Below are 16449 nucleotides of genomic sequence, written 5' to 3'. Positions count from 1 at the left end.
TGACTAAAGGATCACTGAGTATTAATATTATTTTTACTAGGCATGTCCCCCTTTTCCCATCTTCTCTTACTCCCCCCAAGCCACCATTATCTGCTCATTTCCACACAGGGCAGCCTGATAGAATGAAGTGGTGAAGAAAGATATTGCTCTTTCAGAAATCTCCCTCCCAAGCAATGTATGTAAAATGCAGAATTGGCATTTTTAGCTGTTAAGTCTCTTTATCAGAAATCTGTCATTATCTAACTCATCTGTTCTGAAGAATGTGCAGCCACACCAATAATTTTATGGCTTCCCTTGGAACCCAAACTAAGTTTAAAACCCATAAATTTTCTTCTGTGACCAGCCCTCCTCAACGTTGACAGCCACAGAGTCCTGTGTGGAATGTCTACAAAGCAGTTCAACTAGTGACTCTTTTTCTTGGTGCAGAATCTCAACTACGATACTGCGTTTAATTTAATCTTATCTAGTATGTGTTCCCTTGATCAATGGCTACTTTGCTGAAAAGCAGACATGTAAGTAGGTACTAGATAATCCTTTGCCAAGAGGCAGTAAGGCACGGTGATCAAGAGATCAGGCCGGGTCTGGTCACATCCCAGCTCTACCACCTGCCAACTGGAAGACCTGAGCAAGTCACCTTACCTCCCCGTGCTTCCCTTTCCTCATCGATACAATGAGGATATCAAAGGACCCACCTCAAAGAATTCTGAGGGGATTAAACATGTGCTAAGTAAAACATTTAGACTGGTGCCTGGAACATAGCACACAAATTTTAGCTGTAGTAATACCAATATTAATACTTTTGATTGCAACTATAACATTACAGGCAGTCCTCGGGTTATGTCAGACTCGATGTTACGTCGTTTTGTGGTTATGTCACCATCTCCCATTTACAGTATTTATAAAAAAAAAAGTTCCATCATTTTGACGTATGTATATATGTGCTTTATGTTTTTTTATTATGTATTTACCACAAGTAAAGGTCAGGAATTGTTATTATTCTTTTAAATTTTTTTTACTGTTTCACTTCATTACTGCTGTGTATGTGCTCCATGTGAGTGACGTAGGTGCTTACGTAGGTGGGTTCCGACTTACAGCAAAATCGCGTTACGTTGCGCCGTAGGAACGGATCTCCAACGTAACCCGAGGACCTATTGTAATAATATGATTATTATACCTGAATGCATGAAACCACCAATGTTATCCTATGGATGTTTCTGTAAATTGTTCTGTTCTTTATACGGTTACTAATTTTCATTACATGCACTGCTGCTACACCATTGACTTGATCCTGCCTGAGAAATGCCAATACTCCAAATCTCCCCATCTTTCTATTTGCTTCTTGGTTTCCACCAACAAGAACATGCATGTGTGAACAGCAAATGCCAAAAGCACATGCTTAGTAATGAGAATGCAGTTTTACAATCATTCAGCACAGGTCCTAGAGAGAGGATTCTACCTCATTCACTGACTAGGACCTATTTCCTGAGGATTCACTGCCCCTTATAGCAGAGTTACCTGTGTTTATTATTAATGCAATATAGCAATCCATGAATGTATATATCTTTATAACATTCTTTCATGTAAAGGCTGTCTAGTTGATTATTTAGCATAATAAAAAGGAGGCCAACCTCTATAGACTTGATCTACTAATCCTACTCCTGAGAATCTATATATATAAAACCCTAATATGCAAATAAACAGAACAGCAGAACAACCAAACAACCAAACAACTGGTCGCTACGACATGCACTGACCACCAGGGGGCACACGTGGAACATGGCAGGTGTCAGCAGCAGGCAGCAGAGTGCAGAACATGATGGGCATTGGCCACGGTGAGATGGTGGAGCAGGTGAGTGTGGGCGCCAGACCAAGGCGGGGCACCGATCGCTGTCATAGGGGTGAGCCTCTGGTGGTTACTGAAAATTTTTTTCTCCCTCGCACCGCAGTCCCGCCAGGCACTCGCACCTGCTGCCAGTACCTGCACCACTCGCACCTGCTGCCAGCAGCTGCTGGCCCCAATCACCCCTCAGGGCTTCTCCACCTCCCCCTGCTCCTGAGGGGCAATCAGGGCAGCAGCTGCTGCTCAAACCCACTGACAGCACCGACCCCGTTTGCACCCGCTGCTGGCGCCGGCCCTAATTGTTCCGCGCTGTCAGCGCATGGGAGTGGTGGCAGTGGGAGCGGGACTGCCAGCAGACAGGGGACCAGGGGCTGTGGTGGGAGGGGCCAGGTGGGGGTGCGGAGGATGGGCCAAGACCCATCCCTGTCCCCACCACAGCCTCGCAGCCCACAATTCCTTTCAAGGTGCACAAATTCATGCACTGGGCCCCTAGTCTATATATATAAAAGCCTAAGCGACCGTTATGACCAGATGACCGGACAACCGGCCTGTAGCTATGATGTGCATTGACCACCAGGGGGCAGATGCTCAATGCAGGAGCTGCCCCTTGGTGGTCAGTGCGTTCCCACAGCCAACCTCTCACGGTCCCTCCCCCCGGCCAGCCGGCCCCGATCGGCCCCCATTGCCAGCAAGGCTGAGGGACCCCACCCATGCATGAATTCGTGCACTGGGCCTCTGGTAAGAAAATAATGCAAAATAAGGAAAAAATTATATATATATGAATGAAAGGCTAAGTGACCGTATGACGTGCATTGACCACCAAGGGGAAGAAACAACGCAGGAGCTGCTGAGCTGCTGTGACTTGGCTGCTGAGCTCTGACTTGGCAGTGGTGGTTCTCCGGTGACGCACAGCTACTGGGACCACAGGGGCTGGTCAGGCTCCTTGTGGGTTTGTGCAGGAGCCAGTCTGCAAGGCCGGCCAGGAGAGAGCGTTGCTGGGCAGCCCAGAGGCCCATGCTGTGCCCTGGCCCATGGCATCCGGCCACGCTCACCACATCTCCACATAGGGACTCAGGTGTCACAACTCAGGTGGAGGGGGGCGCGCGGGGGCCTGGGGGCCCAGGTGCTGCCCAGGGTCCAGAGGTCATCTGGGACTTGCCCTTCCACACCAGACACTCATGCTTCGATCACCAGCCAGACCTAGACACCACACCCATGCACAGATTTCATGCATGGATCCTCTAGTTTTAAAATAATTATGATGGTGTAGCAACAGTTAAGTAAAAAAAAAAAAAAAACAAAGATCACAATATTCTATCTAGTTCATTATTGCATTGTTTGTGAAAGAAAAAATGGGAAACCTAAATATCATCAATACAAACATCCTATATAATAAAAGGCCAGGACCATAAGCGTAACAACCGGAACAACCGCTCAACCAGTTGCCATGAGGTGCGTTGACCACCTCTCGGTCCCTCCCCCCAACCCTGCAGAGTCCAATCGCAGCATGGCGAACAGGGAACCACAATGAACGGAGGAGGGGGGGGAGGAAGGGCGGGGAGGGGGGGGCGGCAAGGCGGAACTGGAGACTGTTGAGCAGCGGCTGGCGGCAAATGGCAAGCAGCGGTGAGCATCCAGCAGCAAGTGGCTGCGAGCATTGTGGGGCGGCTGCAGCAAGGGGCGCGGAGCGGCCCAGGGTGGGGAGCTTCGCAGAGCATCACGGGATGGGACAGCAAATGTCGAGGGGTGTCACGGGGAGTCTCGGGGCATTGCAGAGCATCAGACATGGCCCTGATCGCAGGCTAGGCCTAAGAACCCTACTCGCACACGATTTCATGTGCTGGGCCTCTAGTAGTTAAATAATTATGGGATATATATATATATATATATATATATATATATATAAGCAAAATTTGCAGCCCTATTAAAAAGAATGAGGAAGATCTATATGTATTGACATGAGAAGATCTCCAAGATATATAGTTAGGTGGAAAACACAAGTCGCAAGTCAGTATGTAAAATAAGATCCCATAAATTAGGATGTGTATGTATGTGTGCATGTGTGAGTATATATGTAAATACAAAATCTAAAGTCTGAAAGGTTACGTACTCAGTGCTAATAGGGATTATATCTAGGGAGGAGACTAGCATGAAATGGCTAAGGAAGACTAATATCACTTTATATCCTTCTATATTGTTGGAACTTTTCACAATTAGCATTATTACTTTTTATATTTTTAATAATTTTAAATCTTTATTATTATTGTGTTATGTGCTACTGAGTCAGCTCCAACTCCTGGTGACACTATGAATGAGTGATGCCAAGTCAAATATTAATCTCATCAAGAAATACCCTCACTGGCACATCAGAATAACATTTAACCATATGTCTGGTCACCCAGTGGCTTACTTAAGTTGACACATAAAATTCACCATATGCCTGCCCTATTCTTCTTTCTCTCATATGCCCTCTCCTGAGAGCAATCCCTTAACAAATCCCTTGAACAAGCATTCCTATCTCAGGCTCTGCTTCTAGGGAATGTGACTTAAACTACCTACTATGTTGTGCCAAGAACTTTAAATACCAATCATTATTCAATCTCCATGGCATAAAGCAATACATAATGGTAGGAGTAAGCTATCATAACAATTGACAGCATGGACTTAAAAATATCTTGAGATATAAGTTACCTCAAAATCTGAGTTTAAAATAGATATATTAGCTGGATAACCTTAGGCAGTTACATATCTCCCTTATGCTCAGTTGTGAGGATTAAATTGGCCCCTCACTAGTATTTTTGAGTAAATGGAAGGAGATAAATGCCTACAATGTTCATATAACAGCATCTGGTTCAGAGTAAAAGCTCAATAAATAAAGTATACTGATATTCAGCTATCAGTTAAAGCCTGAGCCCTTGAAATCTAGGTCAGCTTGGATAGAACCACTAAGACCTATGAAAATCTGAAGTTCTCACAAGCTTTCTAGAAATTCTCAAGAGCTTCCATTCTCTTGATCCTTGACTCCTGGGCACCTGTGTCATCTCAATGATCAAACATAAAACCCAGGCCTTCCAACCACTTACATAACTCACACACAACTGAACTTCCATGCAACATTAGTGAATTTAGCAGACTTTATCAAAAATTAAGCCAGGAGGAGGAGAAGGCAAGTAGACCGGCTGAGGGCATGGAAAATGGAGACCATCACAGCAACACACAATTTGAATAAATCAGGGAGCATTACAGTTCTATTTTTTATCTTTATTGCTCAAAGTATTACATATGTCCCGTGCTCTCCCTTTCACCCCCTCCACACCTGCCCCCCCCTTCCAGGCCTACCACACTATTGTCTGTGCCCATGGGCTATACAAACATGCATATAAGTCCTTTGGTTAATCTCTTCCTGTCCCCCTCTCCTCCCTTCCCTCTGAGATTCATCAGTCTGTTCCATGCTAATGAACAAAATGTACTGATGAACAAAATAGAGCCAGAGACATGGAAGCATCACAGTTCTTAAAACGTTCTCTGGCCCAACACCCCTGTCACCTTACCATTTCACTGGTCTCATTGCTTTCCTGCCTCCCTCCTTCTTGCTGGCTCCTCTCACCTCTCTCCTCCCTTCTCTACTCCTTGCCCCATTCTTTTACCCTCTTCTAAAAACAGTGAAGTTCTGCCCTAGCCAGTTCAGCTCAGTGGACAGAGCATTGGCCTGCTGACTGAAGGGTCCCGGGTTTGATTCCGGTCAAGGGTGCATGCCGGGATTATGGGCTCAATCCCCAGTAGGGGGCATGCAGGAGGCAGCCAACCAATGATTTTCTCTCATGATTGATGTTTCTCTCTCTCTTTCTCTCTCTCTCTCTCTCTCTCTCTCTCAAATCAATAAAAATATTTTTTAAAAAAAAGTGAAGTTCTCCCAATACAGACCTACCCCCCAACTCCTGTTCCCAGACTTTCACAACCAAGCCCAAGGCACTAGGCAGGAAAGGGGCCTCTTCTTTAACTAGATCCACACTCCTTGGGGAAAAGCTTTCATTTAATATATATAATTTGTGTTCCTGTAACACTCTATGTACAGATCCCTATGAGGATAAATGTTTACCTTCATTTTACACATGAGGAAATGGAGACTAAAAGAGGTTAGCTCCCTTGCCCAAATCAAACGGTACAGCTAGGATTTGAACCCAGATCTGCTTAATCCATGGCTAGTGCTCTCAAATGCTGCTCTACCAAAAAAAAAAAAAAAAAAAAAAAAAAATCCCAAGAGGCCATTCAGCAAAATTCAAGTCTGTGGCAACAGTCTTTACCTTAACTTAGCCAGCTGTCCCTCAGAGATATGCCAGTGCTTTCCAGGGGCTTGGGCAAAGTAGCATGAATTACTCAGCACAAACTATCAGACCCATTGCAGAAACATGCAACAAACGTGATCCGCCATCTTCTGTGAAGAGTGATTTTCCTGTTCATTTCCCATATTCTTTTGATTTTACTTTTTTCAGACAAGTTTGTGCATACAAGCTCTTAAAGTCTCTCCTACTTGGAATTATAGAATGTAATAACTCAGTGGGTAATGAAAAACGTGCTCAATGAATATTTGATGATTAACTAAATGAAATGCCACTGTTTCCGTAATGTGCAGCAGCAGATGGTTGGATAGTAGGAGGTGCCATTGTTGAAGGGATTTTAACCCCAAGTTCATCTGAGCCCAAAGAAGGTGAATTCATTCTTCATTACTTAATAATGGTCCCACAGACACAAGCCCATACTCATTTTACCATACTTCTGTGAGGATTAATTTTTTCCAAAGGATAAAACATTTTTTCTTGCTTTGTTTTTCAATGAAATGCCTTAGTCATTGAGTTATTTCAGGCCCTAACAAAACAAACAAAAAGTTCGAACTGAAGGTTTCAATAGTATTTCTCTAAAATAAAATCTAAGGTTGACACCAATTCTTACCTCATAACTGTATTGTTCGGTGTTTCAAAGCAGTCACCACAATTCTGAAAATATTTGCAAAGAAAGAAACATCCAGTGGCAAAATTTTTCATTTTGAGAGCCCAAAGTAAAAATTTGCAAAGGGACCTCCCCATAGATCCAATGCTCCCTAAAACGTCCTCACAGCCCATCAGACCCTTTGGTGACTTTCCTGAGCATGACAAAAACCTTTTAGACAGCTACTGTCTTAAAAGAATGTTCCCATGACTGTCAGCCCGTTTTCATCTCAAATGTGCCACAGATCAGCAGTGTGGCTTTGAGTAAGTTGTTAAATGGCTGTAAGCCTCCGTCTCCTCCTGGGTAAAATCAGAGGCTGGCACCTGTGCTCATTAGAGCTCCTAATGCTGATACTTCGTGATCCAATCAAGCTCAAAGAGAAGGAAATGGCCAACTGCAGTGCCTAGGATGATAGTAGGTCCGAAGGCCATTTCTCAGAAGCCAGGACTGCTGGTGGCAGGGCCACCCTATCTCCATCTGGAGACGCGGGCTCTGCTCAAGCACAGGCAGAGCATCCTCAACCCCGGGGGCAGCCTCTTCTTAATTCACACAAAGGAATAATCTGAGCTCCTTTGAAAGGAAAAGCAACAGTTCAATGAAAATGTACCTTTGGCTACTAGCCTATATGGTAAGAGAATGAAAGCTCAAATACAAGAGGGTCTATAATTTCTTATTCATTTCTCTCACTTGGACAACAAAGCCAACTTTAAAGAAATGAAAGAACTGCCCCTTTACAAAGAGTTGTGAGAAAAATCAATAAAGGATTTTAAGGACACTTATTGGTATAGAAGCCTCAGAAGACACTGACAATTGGATTCAGATGATCCATCCATAATTTCACACGTTTTCTGATGTGTCCGACAGACCTTCTGAATACTTGCCTCCACAGTCTCTCCTGAGCGCCTGGTCATTACTTTCTCCTTCTGTTTTAAGTCTCTCTCTTAACCCTGGTGTCACAGATAAACCCAGGAATGCTCAGAAGTCCAAACTGCACAGTGAATGAGCCCAGCCTGTCACAACTAAGACCAGGGATGTGAAAAATCAGGGGATCAAATGGGGAGCAAGAAGGGGAGGCAGAATGTGACCATCACATCCACTGTTCTCACTGTTCTGCATCTCACAACATTTGGAACAAATTTGGAACAGCCAAAGCTGTTCCAGGACCTCAAGCTCTTTTTTGGGATATCAGTAAAGGCCTCTTAAGGAGGTGACCTTGTGCTGAAGTCTAACTGATGAGCTGGGCCTGGGAAGTGCAGGGACAGCACATACCAAGAAGCCTAGAAGGTTTAAAAAACATAAAGAAGAGCAATGTGGCTGGAGAACAGTTCGTGGGGTATAGTGGCTCCAGGTGAGATGGGCAGAGGCCAAGTCAAACAAGCCCTCTGGCTTATGTTGGGTTCTGCTGACAGGCCATGCGCAAAGATTTGAATGCAAGTGTTTATTTATTTGGAGGAAGCACAGGAAGGGAGCAAGAAAGTGAGACAGGAAGGGAAGGCAGGCAGTACAGGGACATCAGTGAGCAGTTTACCGCTGTGGCAATAAGGCTCCGCCCTATGAGACCTCTGGAAGACTGCACACAGCACACCTCAGAGTCCTATCACCTGAGAGCAAGGAGAGTTGGGATATTTATCCACCAATTCTTGTCCATACTGGTTGACACCAGCTGCTGGGACATTAACCCCCAGGGGCTTTCTGATCCAGCTGGCAGCCCAAAAACCTGACAGAAAGTTGCAGGTGCCTACAGTAGAAAGGTGCCCAATACACAGACACAGTGAGTCCCATGGAGGTATCAACAGCCCTGCTACAGCTTTGTAGACAAAATTTTATCCTAGGTGCATTAGGAAGCCATGGATCCATCACATGTAGATGAAGGGCAGTAAACCAGGCATCAACTTTCCCACTGAAACTTAAGATGGTTGTTCTTGCTTCTACATAGAGAGTGATTGGGGGAGGGGGAAGGCATAGAGTACAGATGTTATTTACTCTAAAACCCAATGTAGTTCAAGGTTAAGTAGCTTTCCCAGATCTTTCTCATAGAGACTAACCCAAAGCATCTCCTGACCTTATCTACCCTGTCAGCCATCTCTTCCTAAAACATCCTCTATTTTTCTTTGCCCTGGGTGGTTAATGCCCTCACCTTTGACCATTCAGACATAGGCTCTTTTAGAAAGACACGTCACTCAAGTTCTTCCTCACCTAATTGACGCACAATTTGTCATCTACACACGGATTAGGTGCCATCTGGCTTCGCAGCAGCACACTACATCCACCAGCAAATAGGGACATGGGGAAAGGATTACACTTTCAAAAAGCATGTGAAACATTAGTAAGTCAGACAGTGGGTTCCAATGCTGTCACTCCCACTTTCTTCCCATGTGACGGGTGACAAATCACTTACCTTCACGGAGACTGTAAAACAGGGGTAAAATTTCTTCCATAGAGAGCTGTGAGAAATAAATGAGGCATTACAGGCACAAGCGCCTGTACATAATAAGTGCTCAATTAATGTGTTCGTTACTATCATTATAATGAATGTACAATGAATACTCACATGTGCCCTTACCACGGAGTCCCATTTACAGGGTCAGAGAGAAAATAATGCTCACACGCATGCACACACACGCATACACCTTTGTTTACTCTGATGATCTGTCTAGTTTGAAGTAATCCAGGCCAAGGTTTTCTCTCATTATCCTGAAAAATTATGTGTTGGCTGTATGCACTGTACCCTGAACTTCTAAGAAATTACTTAACTTATGGCCTGGGCACTTCAGAATGTCAGCATGAAGAAAGCCAAGCAAAATTTAAGGATTACTAAGCAAACACCTAATATTCCTAATGCCAAAGGAAAAGAGGAGTATGTTGTCCCTATTTTATAGCTATTTTTTAGATAGAAAAGAGTGATTGGGCCTAGAAATTCACGTGTTGTGAGCAAAAATTATTAATATGATGTGGAGGATTGGGTCCCACCTATTCTTTCCCTTTTAAGTGAACAGCATGACTTTGGCAGCAATTAAAAGCTAATGGCCTGCCAACGATGAGCTCTTCTGTCAGAAAGATAAATTGGAGACCATTTGGGACTTGTTTTTTACTTCCACCCATTCTCTAGTGCCTACAATTTAAAATGGGCCAATCAAACATCACATTCCTCATTTATTTAAACAAAAGTAGAAAATTATACCCACCTCTTTAACAGGTATTGAAACCAAAATGTGGGTGTTTGAGTCCAAGTTCTTGCCTTGTGAAATCAATGAAGTCGCAATGAAGTCGCGGACAAAAACGATTAATGGAACCAAAGTTTTTTGGGAGAAGCCAGTCCTGGAGTTCCAGGAGCAGGCCAGGGTCCAGAGCTCCCTTTCCATGTTACATTCAGGAGTGGTTTAGTAAACAAGCCAATTAAAGTTTAATAGTCCACGTGTGGAGGCCCCCACCACAGGAACCAAGGAACAAGAACCCATTGCATGCCGGGGAGAAGAGAGAATTCGGGAAAGAAAGTGCACGCCTTTAAATTTGGGGGTGGAGACAGCCTTGCTAGCTCCTGATTGATTTTTCAAAGAATTTTGCCTTAGCAACATCCTTGGGATTGGCTTATACCCCTTACTGCCTTGTGATTGGTTATCTGCACGCTGTTTTTCTTAGCAATTTCCATACATTTTCAAGTTCATACCTCTGTGCACACCCTGCCTTCCCTGCCCAGTTGGGATGTCTCAGTAATTCTCTCTGTCTCCTCAGTATGATATCTGAAAAACTAGGAGGGAAAGGGCTTCTAATCCCATGACTCCTTTTTTCTGTGCCACGCCCCGTGATTACTGACGCTTCCTTTAGGCCAGTGGTTCTCAACCTTGGCTGCACATTAGAATCACCTGGGAATCTTTTTAAAATCCTGATTTCTGGGCCTCATCCTCTGGAAATTCTGTTTCTTTGTTACTAATGTTGTGGCCCCAACATTAGTAACAAAGAAACAGAATTGCCGGAGGATGAGGCCCAGAAATCAGGATTTTAAAAAGATTCCCGGGTGATTCTAATGTGCAGCCAAGGTTGAGAACCACTGCTTTAGGCAAGCATGTCAAACTCACAGCCTGGGCCTCATGCCTCTTTTATTTAACCTGTGTTAGCCTTTGAGTTTGACATGCTTGCTTCAGGGAGTAGGTTCAAGAGCATTGAACTTGGAGTCAGGGAATTCCATCTCTGCACCTCAGTGTTGTCATCTGAGAGTGTTGAATTATAGTGATAAGAAGTCTTTGGATTTAAGTAGCTTATGCTCTCAGGTACTGCTAAGGCAACTCAACCAATGTTTTCCCCCTTGAAAGGGGAGAGGGGGGCTTCTAAACTTTTCCAGAAAGGAACAAAATGATGGAGAAGGAAGAGGGGCAGGGCACGGAGGAAGGGCACAGTAGCATTCTTGCTAAGAGGCTCTCTGGAAGCCACTATGACAGTGGTTCTCAACCTTCTGGCCCTTTAAATACAGTTCCTCATGTTGTGACCCAACCATAAAATTATTTTCGTTGCTACTTCATAACTGTAATGTTGCTACTGTTATGAATCGTAATGTAAATATCTGATATGCAGGATGGTCTTAGGCGACCCCTGTGAAAGGGTCGTTCGACTGCCAAAGGGGTCGCGACCCACAGGTTGAGAACCGCTGCACTGTGAAGTTATGTGGGATAAATGAGGAGTCAATCAAGTGACACAACCTCCTATTCCCTCTTGGAGAATTGAAGAGAAAGTTTGATCTCCACAGCTCTAAAATGTCCAAGCTTTACATCACATATTCAACTTTCAAAGTACTTTCCAAATCATTTCAATACTTGCCGACACTGTATGCATTGATCTGAATAGCGAATAAATGTTGGCATCTTCTTCTACAGTTTCTGTCAGAACACAATGCCTCCCTTGTCTCTGCACACTCCAACATTACAAGGCCTGTGGGGTTTGGGGATTATATTTGACAATTTCTTCTACCACCTTCATGCTCATGCAGACCCATTATGTTCTGTCAATTCCACCTCCTGCACCAAAAAAATAAAATAGCAGAATGTCTTCTATGTTCAGCAGGATGGTCAACTTCAGCAAATTTCCTTTTCTTTCTTCTCAACAAATGCACAAAGACAGGACAGGTACAGTGGTACCACCAATATTTGCCTGAGTTCAAGCTGTCAACCATGTCGCAACCATGATTATGTCAGCTGCTGCCACCGGTGCTTTGTTCCTGCCATTATGAAGTTAATATAAAGCAGTGGTTCTCAAACTGTGTGTGCATCAGAATCCCTTGGGAGACTTATTAAAATAGAGATTGCTGCCCTCCCTCCCCCTACCAAAGTTTCTGGTTCAAGTCTAAGATGGGGCCTATGAATCTGCATTTCTCACAGGTTACTAGGTACCTCTGAGGCTCCTGATCCAGAAACCAAGCTTTGAGAATCACAGGTGTAGGGAAATATGTGAGTTGAAGTAAGTTGGAACCTGCTTGTCAGAGAAGGAAATCTGGGCTCATTTTAAAATATATATTTTATTTATTTTTTACAGAGAGGAAGGGAGAGGGATAGAGAGTTAGAAACATCGATGAGAGAGAAACATCGATCAACTCCCTACTGGGTATGTGCCCGCAACTAAGGTACATGCCCTTAACCGGAATCGAACCTGGGACCCTTGAGTCCGCAGGCCGGCGCTCTATCCATTGAGCCAAACCAGTTAGGGCTGGGCTCATTTTAATTTTTCCTTAAATTCATATACAATTAACATTTGCTGAGTATACAAGGCACTGGGTTAAAAGCTTTCAAACACTTTTAATTCTCACAATTGTCATCTCATTTTTAAAGAGAAACAAATTGAGGCTGCAGAGCTAGTAAGAGCAGGAGCCAGAATTCAAGCTCAGGTCTTTGGACTCCCATTCTGTCGGGTTACCTCAATGATGCAGTAAATTCCTCCTCTCTAGGAGGCTGCCAAAGGGGTCTGAGCAGAGGTTGTAAATGGCATTGATGGAGGATGGGGAGGAGCTGAGGGCCATCAAAGGAACTCTCTCCACATGCACATCTAGCTAAGTGGGCTGACAGACCGATTCCCTTCCCTGTACCTCAGCTCTGCCAACTGTGAAACGAAAGACCAGAATAGTTGCCACCTACCCCCAGCTTGTTCCCAAGAATGAGATAAGAGCCCTCAGCTATTATATAAGAAGCAGTTTTCTTTCCAACCCCTCAGCTTGCTGAGTAGTCTGAAAGGCTCCAAATCTTATGAAGGATGGGGTTCACCTTTACTCTCTTGAACCTAGGGCAGTGGCCACCCTGTTCTCCCATCCTGTGACCTCCACCCCTCCCCTAAGCCCATTATCAACAAGCTGGGAACTCAAAGTTCAAAGCGTGTTCCTAAAATGATGTGTGCATTTCAGAAACTCTATTTGTTCCCGCAGAGTGACTGATGAGAATTCCTCTGACAGCTCAGTTGGACACATTTTTAGGTGTTCTTCAGACTCCGCCCTCACACAGTACCTCCGAGGCCCCCGAGGCATATGTTGTAGGCTCTGCCTGCTGAGTAACTGGCAGGAGGCATGTCGCACCTATTTTGTAAGCTTAGAAGGGCTGTGTCAAGAGTCTCATCCTCTTAGAATTAAGACTCTTTTGTGGCGCTTAATTGGTCTGTCTAATGAACTGAGAGAAACGCTCGGGTTCCACCTCTACGACTGAACATGCCAGAGAATACATAAGTGTTCTGGAGTCACAGTGAGCAAATAAAAGATGGATTTCTTTTTGTTTCCTTTTCTTGGCTTTGTGTCTCAAAGGGATGGCCAGTCTCCCTTTTCCCCAGTCTCTCCTTGTGGGTGTTTGTTTATTAATAGAGTGGAGCAATACTCTGAAAGCCATAGCCTCTCTCTCTGAAGTTTTGATTGTAATGGAAACAGTCGCCAGGGGGTGAAGTGTCACTGTGTTATCTAATGATCAAGGACAGCATGCCGGAGAGAGTGAGCAGCCAGGGTCGCTGGCTATCACCACAGGGCTTATGCTGCCTCCACTCTCGGCCCTGCCAGTGACTAATTGATTTGTGAATGTGCTTGGAGGTACTTTGAGTGAGAAAGACACTTTATATCTGCTGTGACAAATCTTCGGAGGAACAAAATATCCATTTCATGCACAAACCCCCCTGCTTGACTCTTCCATTCAATTCCCAGCTAGCTAAATCTTCAGCACTCAAAGAACCAAGGAGACAAAAAAGTCTTCTGATGGCCAGTTGCTGACAAACAGAGATTAGCACATGAGGAAACAAAACCAGAATCACTGGTAGAAATAAGGAGCAGAAAAGTAGGCAAGAAGGAAAGAAAGTGGCTCTGTGGCCTTTAAGCCACTAATTTACAACAATTACCAGATCCCAAAGTCAACATGTTCTGTTTCTACCACTGACCAGGAATGAAGATCACGCATGAAAGCCAGACTCTTGTAGTGCGGCTTCCTGGAAACTTCATTTAACACAGTAGATTCTAACAGACTAATTTTTTACCTCCAGCAGCAATCTTAATGTTTCTATACATAGACTCAAAAGTGCTGTCAGCCTTCTGTAAAGCCATCCCCAAAATCTACCGATGGGTTGATTTGACATGTCTTGCCACCCAACTGGGGATGGGACTCGAATTCTGGCTTTCTGATTCAGCTTCTGCCTACAGTGCATTTGCTTTTCAAAAGAAGTTTCCCAGGGCCGCAGAAACAGTTGAAGGAATATTGATAAGAGAACTGAGCTTTTATCAAAAGCTGCTTCTTGTAAGTGGATTTGGCTCCAACTCAGAGTTCTTCCCCTATTGTTGACTGACCCCAGCATACCCTTGGGTGGAAGCCAGTAAAGTTATTCCTGGGCCTTTTTTACATGCAAATGTTAAACATCTTGGATAGCTAGGACAGGAAGGCTAAATTCATTCATTTATTCACTCAGCCAGTATTTATTAAGTACCTGAAATGTGCCAGACTCAAAAGTAGAACTTATTTTTTAATCACTATGTGTAATGTTTGTTCTACAGAAATAACTGGCTCATGTATTTTTTTTTAGAAGTATGCCAGGAGATTGTGGATGGAAGAACACTTTTCTCCCTTCTTCACAGCCTCTAAGATAAGTTCCATAGTGGGGAGAGTTCTGGAATATTGGACCATTTTCAAACTGCTAAGAACATTGATTGCTTTGGCAACTGCTATTCCATTGGCTTAAATCTGGTACAGCACAGAATAACTCATAGCTTTCCAGAACCACCTACACCTAGAACCCATGTAAGTACAACTTCACTTAGGACATTTTCTAAAATACCTACTGGTACAGCAGAGAATTTTTTATTTATTTATTTTTTTATTGATTTCAGAGAGGAAGAGAGAGGGAGAGAAAAATAGAAACATCAATAATGAGAGGGAATCATTGATCGGCTGCCTCATGCACGTCCCCTACTGGAAAATGAGCCCACAACCCAGGCATATGCCCTTGACTAGAATTGAATCTGGGCTCTATCCATTGAGCCAAACCGGTTAGGGCAGCAGAGAATTTTTTAATGAATTTTAAACATAGTCAGAGGTTATCATCCCACCCATTGCTGGACTCTCAATTGCCACAGGTGACCAAGAAGGCCCAACATCAGAAACCAGTCAAAATAATATGGCTGGTGCTGGCTTTGGCAGCACATATACTGAAACTGGAACAGTACAGAGGAGATTAGCATGGCCCTGTGTGAGGATGACATGCCAATTCCTGAAGCATTCCATGTTTTTCTGTTGGCTGGTTCAATCCAGTGGTGAGCTGATTCTAAACCCCAGCCCAGGAGACAGGGTTGTTCTTCATGTGGATGACGCTGTGCCGAAGCATGGGACCAGAAACAAAGATAATAATGATGATGATGATGATGATGATGATCTTTTTAATCTTTTGCAAATTCCATCAAATTCCATCATTCTTGTTCTATAAAGTGGATAAGTATTTCTTATCAAGCTTCACAGGATTCAAATTTATCCTTCATTGCTGTATAAACAAAGTAATGCAATTATAATAAAAAGAAGTTATATTTCAATGGTCCTTACTAATTTATAAAACATTTTATAGTTTGCAAAAGCATTTTCTCATTTAATCAGAGCATTTTAACATTCACTCAACAGACATTTACTAACTCCCTAAAAAGTTTCGCTAGTGCCTTGCACAGTACTTGGTGGATGAAAAGTACGATATGGTCTCTGCCCTCAAGAAAACCAGAGTTTAGTGAGTAAAGAAGACAAGTCAACAATAACTTTAACATGATGTAAGTGTAATGGAGAAGTACAAAGGATTACAGACATATTATGTATTCAAATAATTTTTCAGTGGTATTTGTAGACAATCTGTTTACTTATAAAGTCCTAGACACCAGAATATCTTGGTATATGTGCATAGAGAGAAACATAATATAGTATTTTTTCATGGTGGTACAAGACTGGGTATGGCAGTCCTTGTGTGGAAGAGATGGTGGTAGTAGAAGTGGTGATGATGGTGGGTTTGGGAAAATGTGGTCATTTCTTGGTTGATCAGAATTGATATTCTTTTTTGTTAAAGTACAAATCCCCAGCGCTGGCTGGTGTAGTTCAGTTGGTTGGAGCTTCATTCCATACACCAATAGGTGGTGCGTTTGATTCCTG

General features: G+C 43.6%; 1 non-coding gene across 1 annotated transcript; it reads left to right on the top strand.

The window, feature by feature from the left end:
• The first annotated feature begins 15449 nt into the window (after window positions 1–15449).
• Window positions 15450–15555, top strand: LOC111825679. The gene has a single exon (XR_002828879.1). It is a non-coding gene; the product is annotated as a U6 spliceosomal RNA (small nuclear RNA).
• Window positions 15556–16449: the final 894 nt, after the last annotated feature.

The sequence above is a fragment of the Myotis lucifugus genome, unplaced genomic scaffold, assembly GCF_000147115.1.
Source record: "Myotis lucifugus unplaced genomic scaffold, Myoluc2.0 scaffold_0, whole genome shotgun sequence".
In the NCBI taxonomy this organism is placed as follows: Eukaryota; Metazoa; Chordata; class Mammalia; order Chiroptera; family Vespertilionidae; genus Myotis; species Myotis lucifugus.
Note: the sequence above shows the minus strand (reverse complement) of the source record. Positions and strands in the feature narration are given on the sequence as shown.